This window comes from Echinops telfairi, unplaced genomic scaffold (assembly GCF_000313985.2).
Source record: "Echinops telfairi isolate 266 unplaced genomic scaffold, ASM31398v2 ScPeMD7_7469;HRSCAF=8507_1, whole genome shotgun sequence".
Taxonomy (NCBI): Eukaryota; Metazoa; Chordata; class Mammalia; order Afrosoricida; family Tenrecidae; genus Echinops; species Echinops telfairi.
The window spans coordinates 113,545,929-113,563,723 of record NW_022111373.1 but is presented as its reverse complement, the minus strand read 5'-3'; positions in this window follow the sequence as shown (position 1 = coordinate 113,563,723).

Here is a 17,795-nt window from a genome sequence, read left to right as displayed (position 1 = left end):
TCTTCTTTTTGCCCTCTCTCCCCCATCCTCTCACCTTGTGAACCCTTGATAATTTATCAATTATTTTCATATCATATCATCTGCTCTCTCTTTTTACTCATGTTTCTGTTATTCATTGCGATCCCCGTTTCTCCCCCTTCTCCCTCCACCTTCCCCTTATCCCTCATGGTATTGCTACTCTCATGATAAGTCCTGAAGGGTTTATTTGTCCTGGATCCAGTGTGTCCAGAGCTCTTATATGCACCAGTATACATGCTCCGGTCTAGCCGGATTTCTAAGGTAGAACTGGGGTCATAATAGTGGTGGGGAGGGGCATAAGAAGCTTTAAAGAACTAGAGGAATGTTGTATGTTTTGTTGCATTCTTTCTTTTTTTTTAATGAAAAGAATTCTTTAAAAAAATCACAGTTTTTGTCTATCTAAAATGAAGCATATGGATGAACTTTGGGCCTCTGTTCATACCCTCCCTCAATGCAAGAACACATTGTTCTAACAAACTGGCATTCTGTGATGCTCACCCTCCCAGCACAATTGCTGAAGACAAAATGGGTGCATAAGAAAATGTGATGAAGAAAGGGGATGGTGCCTGGCTATAAAAAGATATAGCATCTGGGGTCTTAAGGGTTTGAAGTTAAACAAGTGGCCATCTAGCAGAGAAGCAACAAGTCCACATGGAAGAAGCACATCAGCCCGTGTGATCATGAGGTGTTGGGACTGGGTAACAGGCATCAGAAAATCCAATAACAAACAAACAATACAAACCATACTGTTGAGAACAATGGGGGTTGGAGCAAAGACCTTGTGTTAGACCAGGTAGACTAGAAAAATAAATCCATAAACATGCATATGTGTATAAGAAAGAGTTTTATATTAAAGATAATTGTACATTAAAAAAAAATCCCAACCCAGTCCGGTCCAAGCCCATAAGTCAAATATTAGCCCATCTGTCTGATACCAATATATGAAGTCCTCTTCAGACTCAGGAAACATGCAATGACACTGAATGCAGGACAATCACAGTGGCGCAGAAAGACTTTGGATCCAGTGGCGTCGTAAGCATCTCAGCGCTGGCAGGGGTCTTTATGTGGCTCTTCCATTTCCTGGGCTGCATCGGGATAATTGTCTTCTCCTCAAGGATGTCTTGCAGGAAGTCCACCTTGTCAGTAGAGAGTCTCCAAGGGAGTCAGCAGAGAGAGAGACAGGTGTCTCCCGTCTCCAAGGAGGAAAATTCAGGATTTCGCAGAATCCTTAGGGGAAGGCCATGCCCACACAGAAGCCTCATTGGCTATTACCCGATTGATAGAGTACACTCCACCTGTTCACTCTTAATCAGCAAATTGACAAACGATTATATAACTACCACGGACCTAAAACCCATCTGTGGTCAATGGGACATCCCCTCACAGAAGGGTCACAGGAAGGGATGAATCAACCAGGGCGCAGTATCGCACTAATGAAACACACAACATTCCTCTTGAGGCTTCCTCACCCCCCCCCCAGCCTACAATGACCCCAATACTGCCTTTCACTGTGGGCTAAACCAAAGCATGTGCACAGGTACAGATAAGAGATAACACGGGGCACACGAGATCCAGGAACAGGAATGGGAGTACGTAGTGATTCCAGAAGGGCAGGAAGAATGTGGGGAAAAGAGGGGAGGAAGGGGGAACCGGTCGCAATGATAGACACATAACCACCACCACCACTCCCCTTCCAGAGGGACAAACAACAGAAACTGTGGGTGAAAGGAGACAGTGGGGGGCTTAAGATATGGAAATCATAATAATTCATAATTTATCAAGGGGTCACAAGGTGGGCAGAGGGGGAGGGTGGGAAAAAAAGGAGCTGATACCAAGGGCTCAATAGAAAGTAAATGTTTAGAAAATAATGATGGCAACATATGTACAAATACGCTTGAGACAATTGATGTATGGATTGTTATAAGAGCCCCCAGTAAAGTGATCTTTTAATAAACAAACAAACAAACAAAGAAATAAATAAAATGAAGCAGGATTGTAGGTGCACTCCCTGTCTGTTCTCAGGAGTGTTGGGAAGATTAAATGAGGCCATACATGCGCAAGGTTTTTGGAGAACGTGAAATACCATGTAAGCTCCCGCTATGGATGGAATTATGTCATCCCCTCTCCACACCCCCTCCCCCCAAATATGTGCAATAAATCCTAAGCTCTAGATCTTTGTGGCTGCCATCTCATTTTGGAATAGGGTTTCTTGTTCTGTAGTGAGACAGTGACCAGTGTCGGGCTGTCTTACACCATCCATGTTCGGAGATTAGGTACAGAAGCAGTAGCACAGGTGGGGGTGGATGTCATGCCCCGTACATGTCATCAAGGAGCAGAGTCACAGAAGTGGAAAGAGACAAGGACCTTCCCCTAGAACCGGCAGAAAGAGAAAGTCTCCTGCCTGCATGGATTCCTTTCCCTCATTTTGGACTTCTAGCCCTCTAAATTGTGAGACAAACATCTGTTTGTTAAGTTACCTTAAGGATCCCTGATGATGCAGTGGCTAACACTTGGCTACTAACCAAGAAGGTTGGCGGTTCAAACCGACCTGGGAGAGAGCTGTGGCACTTGGGGTCGGTAGAGATGTACAACCTTGGAAATCCCACTCTGTCCTGCAGTGCTACAATGAGCCAGAATGAACTTGTAGACAATGGGCTTGGTTTAAGGCTTTGAGGACCAATCACTAAGGCATTTCTGTTATAGCGGCACTAGATAACTAAGACACATACCAGTTAGATGACTATTGGTATCAGAAATGCATTTGATCACAAGTAGCCAAGAACGGTATTAGCAGTGACTTAAACCATGAAAACACCTATTGTTCTCTTACCTGGATGTGCAAGGTTCTGGGACTGGTACAGTGACCCAGCGTTGTCACTAAAGGCCCAGTGTTTGCTCTTCGAGTTCTATCAATCTCCATGTGTTGGTGGGATCTCCCTCCAGATTGTAAGACAGAGGTCAGAACTGCAAGAACCATGTCCTCACATGACAGTGTCCCAAACAAGGAGGAGGTGGAGGCCTATAGAGTGAAAAAGGGTCTCTTTCTTTGTGTTTGAAAGGAACTTGCATGTCACTAAAGAATCCAAGGACGCTTCCATTGGACTTTTCCTAACTTTTTAGCCACTCAAACCAACATTTAGCTCCAAGTGGTAAGAAATCTGGAGGATTTTAAAATAACTTTATTTATTTTAAAAGAAAAACATCTTCTATGTAGTTTCACATCTCAGCTCATCAAATCAAATCAGAAATACTATCCGTTAACCAGCCCCCACCCATAAATGTGGTTCTTTTTCGCCTCCCTCCATCCATCATTTGCTGTCCCTCCCCTATCCCTACCCTCCTGTAATTTTCCCATGTGTGTCTTATCCTATGGTGTGAAAACCACTTTTCTTTTTCTTACAGTAATGGTGTCATTAAATATTTGTTTTCATAAACTTTGATAAGATTGACTGAGTATGATATTCTCCTGTTTGTCCATGTCTTCTGGTGTTTGAGAGACCTGTCCTTGTTTTGTACTGATGCATAGTATTCCATTGGATGAATGTGCCAGAGTTTGCTTAGCCATTCCTCTATAAGCAGAGTTTTTTGGTTGCTCCCGTCCTTTTGGCTATTATGGAAATTGCTGCAGGAAACACAGGTGTGCATGTGTCTTTTCGTGTTGTAGTCTTGATTTTCAGGGTGTGCACCCAGCAGAGGGATTGCAGGATCAGATGGTGCTTGCATTTACATATGCTTAAGGAAGTGTCATACTGATTTCATAGTGGTTGTACAATTCTACAGTCCCACCAGCAATGGTCAACCATTCCAATATATCCATGTCCTTTCCAGCATTTATTATTTTCTGCTTTAAAAAAAGTTCTAAGAGTGTCAGTGTGAAGTGATGTTATTGTTGTTTTCTTTTTTTTTTCTTTTCTTTTTTAACATTTTATTAGGGGCTCATACAACTGTTATCCCAATCCATACACACATCAATTGTGTAAAGCGCATTTGTACATCGTTTCTCAAAACATTTTCTCTCCATTTAAACCCCCGACATTAGGTCCTCATTTTTCCCCTCCCTCCCCGCTCCCCCCTCCCGCATGAGCCCTTGATAGTTTATAAATGGGTATTTTGTCATATCTTGCCCTGTCCGACGTCTCCCTTCATCCACTTTTCGGTTGTCTGTCCCCCAGGGAGGAGGTCACACACAGTTCCATGTAATCGGTTCTCTCTTTCCTACCCATTCTCCCTTTACCCTCCCTGTTTTGCCACTCACACCATTGGTCCTATAGGGCTCATCCGTCCTGGATTCCCTGTATTTTCAGTTCCTATCTGTTGTTTTCATTTGCATTTCTCTTATTGCTAATGAACACGAACATTTCCTCATATAGTTGTTGACTGCCTGATGTCATCTTTAGTAAAATTGTCAAGTCAGGTCCTCCCCCCCACCCCCCCACCCCCCAGGGAGGACATCTTTCTTAGTAGCCCTCTCACAGCCTTATTTTCATATTTCAGAATTTGACCAATACCCACCTGAGACCAATTACTGGTGGAATGGAGCACAATGCTGCCTGGACAGAGTGCACTGATGTGAACTCAACCCAGGGTGCCACACCAAACGGCAGTCCACAAGGAATTAAATGCCTTTGCCCCAAACAAAACAAAGACAGTCTTCTGTAAATTGGTGGTGTTGTCAGTTAAGCATTGGGCTGCTAACCTCAAGGTTGGCAGTTCAAAGACACCAGGGACTCTGGGAGAAAAAGATGCAGCTCTTTTCTTTCTTTAAGATGTGCAGCTGCAGGACCCCTATATAGTATTTCTATGAGTCAGAATCGACACACTCGGATTCTAAGTCTGTGATCACTGCTTTGTGAGGGGAGGCTAAACCAAAGTTTCCTCACTGCTCCAAGATTCTTCTGTCCTATGAGCAGCCCTTGAGTTGAAAGTGCCCTTCTTTTCTTACCTTCTGCACTTCTTGGATTACGTAGAGACGTCTTTATAACCAACATCTAAACCCATAGTTTACGCATTCACCCATCATCCATTTATTTGTTCATTTTTTTAGCTCACATATGGTCCTTGATTCATGCAGAACACAGCTTATCTGGTTACACTGATGACTCTGAAACACAGACAGATCAGTGCTCCAGAGAAAGGAATTCTGCCCTGTGGAAGGACATAGCAAAGGAATCTGACTTTGACTCCTGATCAGTGCCTGGGCTGAGAGCCACAGGCCGAATAGGAGTTGATCTGATGAAAGGGGCAGAATGGGGTAGGAGGGAAGAGCATTCCCAACAGAAGCACAGTAGGTATTTGCCTGTTTATCTCTCCGCCTGTCAAAAATAAACAAACAAACGCACCTCAGAATGTGTTTGGAGGTTATTTTCAAGTAGCCATAGATGTGAGACAATTCCAGAGCTTGCTGTTGTGCCTGTTCCCATGGAATTAGACAGTGTGAGTACTCAGAGGCCGCTCTCATGGATACTGACTGCTCTAGTTTTTCACCATAAGGATGGTGCAGAGTGCAGAGATGATGAGGCTCATGGACCTGCAGTGTAATCGTGCTTCTATAGGAACTGCACTTGAGAGGTAAAATCTGCTTGAATAGAGGACTTGGTCTAATTCAGGGAACCCTGGTGGTGTAGTGGTTATTTGCTGTGCACTCAAAGTTTAGCAGTTTGCCTCCACCAGCCCCTGCCATGGAAAGTGCTGTGGAGACTTGCTTCTGGGGACAGAAGGGTGGTTGATGAGTGGTTTGAATGGTTGGATGCAGAGTTGATAGTCTGAAATGTAAACTTCACACCCAATTCACAATAAAAAAACGCATTTAGGAAAAGATTGATAGCCTTGGAAAACCTATTAAAAAAAAAAAGCCCACTGCCATCGAGTGGATTCTGACTCCCAGCAATCCTGCGGGGGCAGAGTAGAATTGCTCTCTACATTTTCTGAGATCTTTATGGGAGGAGCCACAAAGTGGTTGATGAGTTTGAACTACTAACCTTTTAGTTATCAGCCCCAAGTGTCACCCACTCCACCACCAAGGCATTTTCACAAACCCTACTGGGAGCCCTGGGAGCATATTGGTCACGCACTGGGATGCTAACTGAAAGGTCAGCAATTCGAAACCATCAGCTGCCAAGGGAGAAAGTTGGGACTTTCTACTCCCCTAGAGAGTGACAGCCTCGGAAACTCATGGTGGCAGTTCTACCCTGTCTCGTAGGGTCACTTTGAGTCGGCTGGATGGCAGTGAGTGTAGGGCAGTTCTAGTTTGTTCTATAAGGTCACTATGGTCTGTTGACTTGATGGTAGAGCTTTTGGGTTAATCTAATTTCGTACATAATTCTTTTTCCTGGGTCTCTTAGAGCGATTCCTAATGCAAAATTAAGTATTGAAACAATGGGAGCTAAATTGGAATCTCGTCTACATAGAGAAGTTGCATCATGTCCTTGTGACCTCTAGGCATATGGTTGTCCACACTAGAATGAGGTGTAGTCTGGGGCTTGTTTCTCAGCAGTGAACAAACCACCCATTTAGAGCTGTTAGCAGGTAAAAGGCCCATGTTCCACTGATTCACAGAATCTTGGCATCACATTTGCACCTGGAAATGAGCTTAGAGTGCTTGCGTAATGCTCATTTTACAAAGAAGAAAGCCCGCTAGGTTCAGTGACAGCTCATGCCACTTAACACTTCCTGCTCCGTGGACTTCTGCAAGCAGCTGGGCAAGAACAGTGAAGGCTACAACTGGGTCTCCCAACTGCTGGTTAGTCACATGGGTTTTGTACTCAAATCCCTCCTATTGATTAGATTGGGACCTTCGAAACATTGCTAAACTTCTCTAAGTTTTAGCTCCCATGTGTGCCAGAGTAGAACTGTCCCATATAATTCTCAAGATTTTTGGAAGCAGATCACCCAGATGATTCTGAGTAGGTTTGAACCAACAACCTTTTACCTAGTAGTCAGGCTCTTAATCCTTTGTACCACCCTGGGACTACTTTCTTTCTTTCTTTTTTTTTTAAGATCATTTTATTGGGGACTCGTACAGTTATTATAACAATCCATACATCAATTGTATCAAGCATATTTGTACATATGTTGCCATCATCATTTTCTAAACATTCACTTTCTGTTTGAGCCCTTGGTATCAGCTCTTCTCCCCACCCCCCTATGAAATCTTGATAAATTATAAATTATTATTATTTTCATATCTTTCACTGTCCCTATCTCCCTTCACCCATTTTTCTATTGTTTGTCCCCCTGGGGGTGGGGAGTGGTTATACATGAATCATTGTGATCAGTTCCCCCTTATTCTACCCACCCCTCCCCTGATGGTATTGATACTTCCATTTTTGTGCCTGAGGGGGTTATCTGACCTGGATTCTCTGTATTGTGAGCTCTTATCTGCACCAGTTTACATGCTCAGGGCAAGCCAGAACTGAAAGGCAGGACTGGGGTCATGATAGTGGGGGGTGAGGAAGCTTCAAAGAACCAGAGGAATATTGTGTTTCATTGGTGCTATTCTGTTCCCTGGTTGACTCATCCCTTCCTTGTGACCCTCTGTGAAGGAATCTATTGTCTACAGATGGGTTTTGACTCTGCTCTGATCCCCCTCATTCTCAACAATATGTTATTTTGGTTTGTTTGTTTTGGGCCTTCTCATGCCTGTTACCAGATCCTGTTGACACCTCAAGAGCGCACAGGCTGGTGTGCTTCTTCCATGTGAGCTGCTTGTTTAACTTCAAGCCTTTAAGGTCCCAGATGCTTTATCTTTTGATAGCCAGGCCCCATCAGCTTGCTTCACCACATTTGCTTATGCATGCACTTTGTCTTCAGTGATTGTGTTGGGAGGGCAAGCATCACAGAATGCCAGTTTGTTAGAACAAAGTGTTCTTGCATTGAGGGAGGGCTTGAGCAGAGGCCCAAAGTCAGTTCACTTCCTCAATGTTTTGCCAAATAAATATATGTACATAGACCAATGCCTCTATTTTTATTCATTAATATATTTACATATGTTTATACCTCTAGCCATAGCTTTGCTTCCTAGATCTTTCCTCTGGTTCCTTTTACCTCCCTCCTGTTGTGCCAACACCCCCGGGACCTCTATATCCTCCTCGTTGTTGCTTTTAGTTCCCTAGTTGTTCCCCTGTCTATGGTGCTGTTTGCTCACCGCACCTTTGTCCCCCTCTTCTTCCCCTAAGTCCCTCTGGAACTGTAGGTTCCGATGCTTTCTCCTTCGACTTGCTTCCTGTGCCTATCTTAAATAGGTAGGCAAAACAACAATAACAGGGACAAAACAAAAGATTGAACAGAAAGAGAGAGAGAGAAAACCCAAACAAACCCTAGCAGCCTCCACCCCCGCCTAAATCAAAACACAATGGTAAAGCATACATAATTCCAGGTCTGTCCACTGACTTTTAGGGCTACCTGCCCACTGGTCCTGGGGGGCTCTGGGGGTACTTTCTTCATTTATGTTGTTGTTGGTGGTGCCTTTGAACTGGTTCAGACTCATTGCTGCCCTATCTGTGCACAATGGAACGGAACACTGCTCTGTCCTGTGTCACCCTCACACAAGTACGTTTGAGTCCTTCGTTGCAGCTACTGTGTCAATCCGTCTCATTGAGGGTCTTCGTAGTTTTCACTGACTCCATATTTCACCAAGCATGATGTCTTTTTCCCCAGCATTGGTCCCCTTTGAACCTTCTCTATAGAAGGGGATAATAATTGTACTCACTCACTGCATTGTTAGGAGGATTAAAATTCAGACAAGAGTGAGGCCTGTAGTCAGTGTGCTGTAAATGCTTTGCCACGTGCCTTGATTTGTCCGACGGAAAGAGGACAGAAGTGACTGTGTTCCAGTTCTGAGCAGGACTACAGTAGGCATGGCAATTTTCCCCTTCCTTCTTGTACCTTTTGATTCTATCAAGGGAAAACCATGCTTGGGAGTCACTGATCCTGGAGAAAAGAGACATATGGAATAAACCTGCGCTATTATGACCAATGCCATTGCACGTTGGTGTACAAGCCTTTTGGTGGATGTTATTACTGTCGCTAAGGGCCATTGATTTGGTTCTGACTCATAGGGGCCTTGTATACAACAGATTGAAACACTGCCTGGTGCTGTGTCAGCCCCATAATGTTTTGCTCTATGTCAGTCCAGCTCCTTGAAGGTCTTCCTCTTTTCTGATGACCCTCAACTCTTCCAAGCAGGGACTGATTGCTCTTGATAACATGTCCAAACGCTGTAAGATGAATAAGCATCACCAGACTTGATGTAGAGTGTTTGAGTTGCATTTCTACTAAAACAGATTTGTTTGTTCTTCTGGTAGGCCACGGTATAGTTTGTGTTCTTTAACGGCCCCATAATTTCAAGGCATCAATTCTTCTTCAGCCTCTCTTACTATCATCTGGTTTTCACATGCATATAACCCACAGAGCTTAACCCACAGAGCCACTAGGGCTCCTTGCTGCCATTCAGAGAGTAATACCATAGAATTCAATGGTTTAAATGTATTAAAATTGTTGTGCAATCATCACCACAATCAATTCTAAAACATTTTCTTTGTTCTTGTACTCATGATTATTAGACCCCCATTTCCCCTCAATCTTCCCTTAGAAACTATTAATCCAGTGACTGTCTATAGTGATGTAATTATCCTAGATTGACTAATCCCCTCTTATTGGGCATTTACACTTTTTTCCCCGCTTCTAGTTTGGGCATTGAATTGAATTGGATTGAATTGGGCATTGGGTTGAATTATGTCCTCAAGATATATGTGTCATCTTGGTAAGCATGATTCTTAGTGATTTGGCAGTTATGTTGTGATGTAATAACCCCCCAGGATGTGATCAGCCAGTGTGTTATAAGGGGATTAGGGTAGAATGTCAACATTCAAGCTGGACTCAGAAGAGGATGTGGGATGAGCTGTATTATTACTCTATCAGATGGTTTTAGGTAAAAGCAGAGAATACCAGAAAGGTGTTTCACTGATTGTATTAAGGCATTTGATGTGTAAATCATGGCAAATTATGGGTAACAGGATTGAAAGTGGGAATTCCAGAACACTTAATTATGCTCATGCAGAACCTGCACAGAGACCAACAAGGAGCCGTTGGAGAGGCACATGTGGTGGGTTCTAAAATGGATTGTGGTGATGAGTGTACACCTCTTTTGATGTGATTGAACTGTTGAATTGTATGAAACATGAATTATATGCCAAAACCAGAAAACAGTTGGAAAAATGAAATGGAAGTTTTAAAAAAAGCGGAAGCGTTGGTCAGGGTTGTATCCATTTATTATTCATGTTCATTCTGTTCTCTGAGAAGTAAACCAAGAAGCTGGGCCCCTTGGAGAAGAACATGGCACCAGGATGGGAGGACGACTCATTAACAACCTATAATCTGCAGATGATACAACTTTGAGGTACGGATGAGGGGGCTTCAAATGTTGGCGGACACATGGAATGAAAAGATAATGGATTTTTCCCATGAACTTGTGAAAAAGCAGCTTTATGGTCATGTAATTCACATATAGTTCAATCATATTACAAAGAGTTGTACAATAATCACCACCATCAGTTTTAGAACATGTTCTTTTTTGTGCTCATTGTTACTGAGTACAAGAATCTCCAACCTCCTCCGCCATAGCCCCATGGAATCATTCATCCAGTTGCTGTCTACAGACTTACCTACCCCAGATTGCATAGACAGAAAACCATAAAACAAACAAACATGAAAACTTCAACAACAACAAAGTGAAGCAGAGAAAAACCCCAATGGAGAAGAAAGTAAAAAGCATTAAAAACTAGAACAAATTTAAAGTGCGTCAAAATGATAAGGTGTTCAATATTACTCCACCTACAGCTGCAGGTGGCACAGTGGCTGTAACCAGGCCCGGGCAGAGGGACATTCATGGGGATGGCACGGGACGTTGCAGGGCTCTGTTCTCTCGGGCAGAGGGTGGCTGTGGGTTGGAACTGACCCATGGAGAGGAGATTTTGAGCATAATTTAATCTTTTCTAATTGCTCGGTCTTTCCTTCCCAAACTTTCTTTAGACATGTATGAGTAGTGCATACATGCCCATCGCACCTTAAGAAGGAAGGCCTTTGCCATGCTCCTACGATTAGGAGTCAATAGAAACAGATTTGAATCTCCCGTGACACCTAATTGACATAAAATAGTTTTATATGCTTGCCAGTTAACTTTCAGAACAACATTGGGTGATGGGCAAACCAAAAATGAAGTATGTCTGTTTATTTAGAGATGAGAGGCGATAGACAGATGCTTTCGGGGTGGACATGCAGTGGGTGGGGAATAGGTGTTGACGGCCAGCTCAGAGAGATCCAAGTCTGACCAGTTCCAACTGCGCAGCAGCAGCAGCAGCAGCAGCAGAAGAAGAAGTCTAGTCTGTAGCTTTAAGGTTCCCAAGGTGCTACAAAAAGATCTTAGGTCTTTACAGTGTGAGAAGCTGCCAAATAGAGTCTTCTGCCTTCGGCACAGACCGGCAGTGTGTGTCCGTGAGTGTGTATTGTGTGAAATGGCGAAGAAGCAGCGTCCCCAGTGGAAAATAATGCCCCCTTTTAAACAAGCTGAAAAGGTCTTGATATAAGGCAGCATGGGCCTGCTCCTCTGTTTACAGACAGGATCCTTTCATGCAGGCATGATATATGGAAGGTTTAAGCCATTCAGAGCCTTTATGCTAACAGACCATTTGTCTTGGATTTTCCAGGTTGTCTTTAAGGCGTATACCATTGACTCTGAATTTAGTTTCTGTGTGGACAGATACATTACAACCCCTTAAATTACCAAGTGGCAGGAACTTGTCATTCCAGTACTCTAATGGAGCTTAGCTCTCTTTCGGTCCCTGCTTCTGCCCGGAGACGTTGTCACCTGGGCAATATCAGGTCTCTTTTGCTTCAGTTGTCAGAGCCTCTGTTCCTCCTCTTTGCTCATCTTTAGCAGCAACATTCCCAGGGCCCCGTTTCCAGTGCTCTTTCAGCGACAATTTCAAACACGGGGGGATGTCTCCTTTCCAAAGTGTGCTCAAGGACCCTTCCTTTACTGGTGACAGTGGGCTTTGCGGGAGTCAGTCACCATGACGATCAATTGTGTGTGTTTGTGTGTGGATGGGGCGCCTCCTCTCACAGAAGAGAATGAAGGTGTGTCATATTTTTTGTCTTCTGAATTAACACAGGTACAAGTGCTGCCTAGAGAATGTTCGGGAATTTCCCGGAAGGGAGAAGACAGTGGGAGTTCCAGGATGGGACCAACAAACCAGGTAAGGGGATTGCTTTCCCCGGAAGCCCTCCTTCCGCATGTTTTCCTTCCAACTCAGGGCCTCCAGGGTGCATTGGCTGCATCAGAATCACTGGTGTGTGTGTGTGTGTGTGTGTAAGCAGATTCCTGGGCCCTGGATCTGAGCTGTTGGAGCTGGGACCTGCGACGCTGTCCTTTCACATACACTCCTGCCCCCTAGCAGATCTCCCACTTTCTGCAGAAACACGAAGGAAACCAACCACCCTGCTGTGGAGATCACAGCTCCTGGAGGTTGCCTGCGGACATGTCAGAACCGTTCGTTAGGGTTGCCAAGGCGTAGCACTGGATGGAAGCGGATGGCCATTGCTTCCTCTTGGGATGTGACCAGCACTTAGCCTGTTGCACCCCAGGGCTCCTACTCTCTGCAGCAATCTCTTAAATACGTGTTTTCCTGTTCCTGAGTGGAAAAAAATCATTTCCCTGTTTGTTTGTTTTTTCTTCCATAACTTTCCCATGTCCTAGTATCTGGTCATTCAGGAAAGCGAGGGAAGGAAGGCGTGAAGCAGCGAGACCTAGAGCCTTTCTGATCAGGATAAATGTAACCACAGTTTCTCGCTCACGGGTTCTCAAGCATTTGTTAAGGGTTCACCTTGTGCCCTTGGTGCATTCTGTGGGCGTTCCATGTCACTTGGCATTCTCTAGCTTTGTACCAAGTGGGGTGATTGACTGAAGAAGAATCCATGCACTTGAATTACGGTGCTGGTGAAGAATATTGAGGGTAGCTGGAATTGGCAAAAGAACAAACAAAAGTTGTCTTGGAGGAAGCGCAGCCAGAATGCTTCTTAGAAACAAAGATGGTGAGACCTCTTGTCGTGTCCTTTAGGAGTGACCTGTCCCTGGAAAAGAACGTCACATTTGGTAAGGCAGAGGAGCAGTGCAAAAGAGGAAGACCCGGGGGAGATGGATTGACCCCGTGGCTGCAAGAATGGCCTCAAACATCACCAGTGGTGAGGATGGCCCAGGCCGGGCAGGGCCTTGTTCTGTGGTGCCCAGGGTCTCGATGAGTGGACACTGACTCAGGGGCACCTAACAACAACAATACACAACAGAGCACTAGAAACTGGATTTCATCTCTACTCTCCTGGAACAGGCACACAGCAAACTGGGGAGGAGAAGGAAGACAATTCTCTCCCTGTCTCTGAGTGTGTGTATCTTTGTGTATCACACGCACATGTAGGTTAGGGGTCTTAGCTTAAAAACGTGGGGGGTGTGAATGAAAAGATAATGGAATTTTTCCATGAGCCTTTGGAAGTGCCTTCAAACAGAATAACACAGTTATTTTAGATATACACTTATTTATTCTTTCATGAAACAGCCACTCACTCATTCAAAAGTACCTGTTATCAGGTGACAGTTGTACCCGCAGCTGTGAGGAACAAGACCAAGCTTTTTCCCCTCCCGGAGCTCTTTTTTTTTCAGAGTAAAGAATGCTCTTAGCTCCCTTATTGGCAAAATAAACATTAGTTTCCAATTTGCCTCCCTAGAACAGATTGCCAGTTGGATGGAACCCAGGTCGCAGCACACACAAGAGGCTGCCCATCTTGCGTTCCTTCTCCTTGGCTTAATAAATGTTCTTTTCAGCAAAGATGATTACCCAGCTATTTCACTGCATCTTGAAATACTTGTACACCTACCTGGGGCAAGGAATGAAGAGGGTGAACTTTCTGTGGCACTTCAGTCAAACTAAGACATTAAATGTTCAGCTATGGATGTTGACTGGTTCCTTGTAAAAAATCTTTTTGAAGCAAAACCGTCCTGGATCAAACCCCTCCAGTAATGCTGTGTTTAAACCTTGTTAACTGGACCTAATTGCAAGCACCTGCTCTGTTTAGCTACTGTTTGGATTGGCATTCACTCATTCTAAATACTCTAGCTATCTTTTTTTTTTGGGGGGGCTACATTATACTTGAATTGAGTCCTTAATGTATTTGTTATAATCTTGGAATTTGTCTTTATCCAAAGGATTATGAGATTATCCTTAAAAATCTGGGAGATGGCATCATTGTCGAGCTCTGGGGTCAATGCCAAGTGCGTAAAGACTTAGGAGCAGATGTTCTATCTGACACACCACGGTGAGTCGCACACCTCACTTAAACACACAGGAACTTTTCCATCAAAAATACCTGTGGTACTGGTTCACCTTTGTCTGTGAGCGGAAGCATCAAAGGATCTTTTATTTATTCTGCCCCCGCCCCTCTCCCAACTCAACGATTGAATTGTATTTGCATAGATTGTAGGATGAAGGAAAAAAGTTTTTTTTTTTAATATTTATTAATTTGTTAGGTGAAGTTGCAGTTAGGTTTGATTTTACAGATTTTCTTTCCCAAGCAGCACTTGTGGGAGCAGATTATTGATTAAAAGTGAATGGGCAATTTTCAAAATATTTAGCAATCAGGAAGGCACTGTTTGTGTTCACCTTCTAATTTCAACCTGTGAGCCTGCCGAGCAGCACTGTGGGTCAACTATTATAAAGATTATAGCCAAGAAAGAGCTGTGGAGCTCAGTCTACTCTGTTACACCAGAATCACTGGAGATTGGAATTGAATGGACAGCAATACACTTGGTTTTAGGGTTTGGAAAGAGTCCCTGGGTCGTGTTGGTAGTACATTCAACTATTAACTGAATGGGTGAAGGTTTGAGTCTCCCCATGGGTACTTCCGAAGAAAGGTTCAGTGATGTATTTCTTAAAAATTAGCCATTGATTAAAAAAAAAATTAGCCATTGAATATCCATGGGGGCACCTTTTCTCTGACATACATGGGGTTGCCATGAGTCAGAGTTGACCCAAAAGCAACTACTTAGGCTTGGTAAGGGATGGACCCTGAACACTGAGAAGGGACACTGAACGTAACAAGTGATGTGGCCATCCTCGGCATGTTTCTTGTGTGTATGCCTGGAGACATCTCTGGAAGATGCAGCCTAGATTTTCAATTCTCAAAATGTCTTAGGGTTCTCTCCCCAGCAGATCCTAGCAGAGATGAGATGGGAGTTCATGTAGTTTATTTGGGAAGTGATCCAGAAAACAGGCATAGAGGAAGGGGGATGGGAAAGGACAGGGCAGCAGAAACCACAAGGCTCTTCATCAAACATATCTAGAACACGAGTTTCCTGGGAGTCAGTCTAGACCTGGCGCCCCAGGAGTGAGAGAGTTGGAGTACTTATACCCAAGACCGTCCATCATTGGTTGAAGGCTCCTTCCTGTGCAGCAATTCCTCTTTTATCCCGACAGACGACTTGCAGAAGGAGCTTTGGAGCTCTGAGAATGTCTTCGTGCAAAGAAATGCCCATGTTAGCAATTGGCAGTCAGACTGCTGAATACCAGGCATGCGGATGGGCACCAACAGTACCTGTTGTGGAGGTGATGGGCTTTAGTAGGATCTGAAATGGGGACCACGAAACATTTCTGTCTCTGAACTAGACACATTAATAGCAAAAATTCTTCAATGGGTTTGAAACAAATCGGTCCTTTAGGTCCAATTGGTCCTTATAAGTATGATTGAGGTGGTGGACTATGTAATGAAAATGATAATAATTTAAGTAGGTTGTAATTTGTTCTCGCTCGGTGATTGGTATGATGCTTCTATTTTCCAGTTGAGGAAATTGAGGATTCAAAAAATCTAAACAAACTCACTGCTGTTGAATCAATTTGACATATATGACACTATAGGGACAGAGCAGAACTGCCCTCAGGGGTTCGGAGACTAACTTTTTTACCGGAGTAGAAAGTCTCATCTTTCTCTCATGGAGCAGCTAGTGGTTTCAAACTACTGACCTTGTGGTTAGCAGCCCAACACCTCACCTACGACCCTCCCAGGGCTCCTAATTGAGGATGCAAGATATTCAATAACTTGCCCAAGGACTCACAGGTGGAGTGGTAGGTTCCGGCTTCGAAACCTGGTTCCTCTAGCTCCATATCACAAACTCCTGAAAGTATGAAAGGCCGATACATTTCCTCCTTCCCTCCCACGCTCCTTCTTTCCTTTCTTTATCAACAGGTGCTAACTGAGTAATTGCTATGCGCCAGACATTGTTGTCAGCACCACACGGCAAAGAAACACCGAAGGTACTTTTTGATACAGAGAGTCCTTTCAGACCCTCCCTTAAGAAAACACGTTCGCTTCCCTGGGCCATCCTCTAACTTTTGTGGGACCCTGCCAAGTATAAAAATGGAGGCTCATATTCCATACGTCTAAATATTTAAACGTTATAAATCAAGTCGACGAAGTGTGAAATAAAATGTGTTCCATTCTCCTGTCTTGACAAATACATCTTCCAGGAAGGGCTGCTCTGGATTTGGAATCCTGGGATTTCATAGCATGTCAAGCAGGACTGTGATGGCTCAAGGAGAGTAGATGCCTGGCCCAGAGCATGTGGCCGGTTCACCCTCCCCCTTGCCCATCTCTTCCCCACCCTGGGGGTTTCACACGAGAGGGCCATTGTGCATGTGTGTCTGGTGTGTATGGGACCCCAGCATGCGCATCCAACTTCTGTCATTCAAATGGCCACCACTGGCCACAGCTTGGGCTCAGGGGTCTAGGCACGTTAGCTAATGTAGCTTGTCCCCGAGAGAACAGTTCTGGGGAAGGCCCTGGAAGTAGGTAAGGGATTCTAGACTCTCGGATACTCACAGCCTGGCTTAGAAGAGGAGATACAGAGGCTAAGTTGGCACAGCTTCTGGGCTCTATACCCTCTTCAGCCTGTGGAGAGGGACAGAGCCAGAGGACGACTGAGAGGGTAGCATCCACAGGCCCTGCTTTCCTGAGCTGAAGAGGCCAGTGTAAAAAGCCCTGATGGGAAAATCCTTAAGTGCTCAACTGCTAACTGAAAGGTTCTTGGGTTGAATCTACCCAGGGGCTCCTTGGGACAAAGACTAGGTCATCTGCTCCTGGTTGTGCCTCCCTGCTCTCCCCTCCCGTCTCAGTCCCTTCCACACACGTGCGTGCTGTCTGCGATGTCCTCACACACGAGGGCTGCTGTAAAGGGAAATGGGGATTCAAGCATTGCACTTGTTGGACAGGGCTCGTCAGCTGAGTTGGACATATGATATGGACCAGATGTTTTAGCTAGAAGTGAGGTGGGATTATGAAGAGACCTGCTGGCCATGTTTCGTGGGGGCTTGATGAAATTCTCAAAGGCGGCTGCTATCACACCACAGAGGAAGAAAGACAGCCAGGCTCATGTCTTCATCACAGACGTCGGTAAAAGCAGCAATCGTAGCTCTTCAGCTGACTTGCCTCTTGAGCCATGGTAGCTCAACGTTTTGGATTCATTCCTGAACCTTGGGCATAAACAATGCTTGCCTTGGTTAGGTGCCCTCAAGTCGGTTCCGACCAACATCAACCTATGTACACAACAGAACTGAACCTGACACAGGCCTGGGCCATCCTCGCAATTGCTCATACGTGTCAACCTATCAAAGCAGCCACCGTGTCAATCCAGTTTGTCGAAGGTCTTCCTCTTTTTTGCTGCCCCTCTACTTTATTTTAAT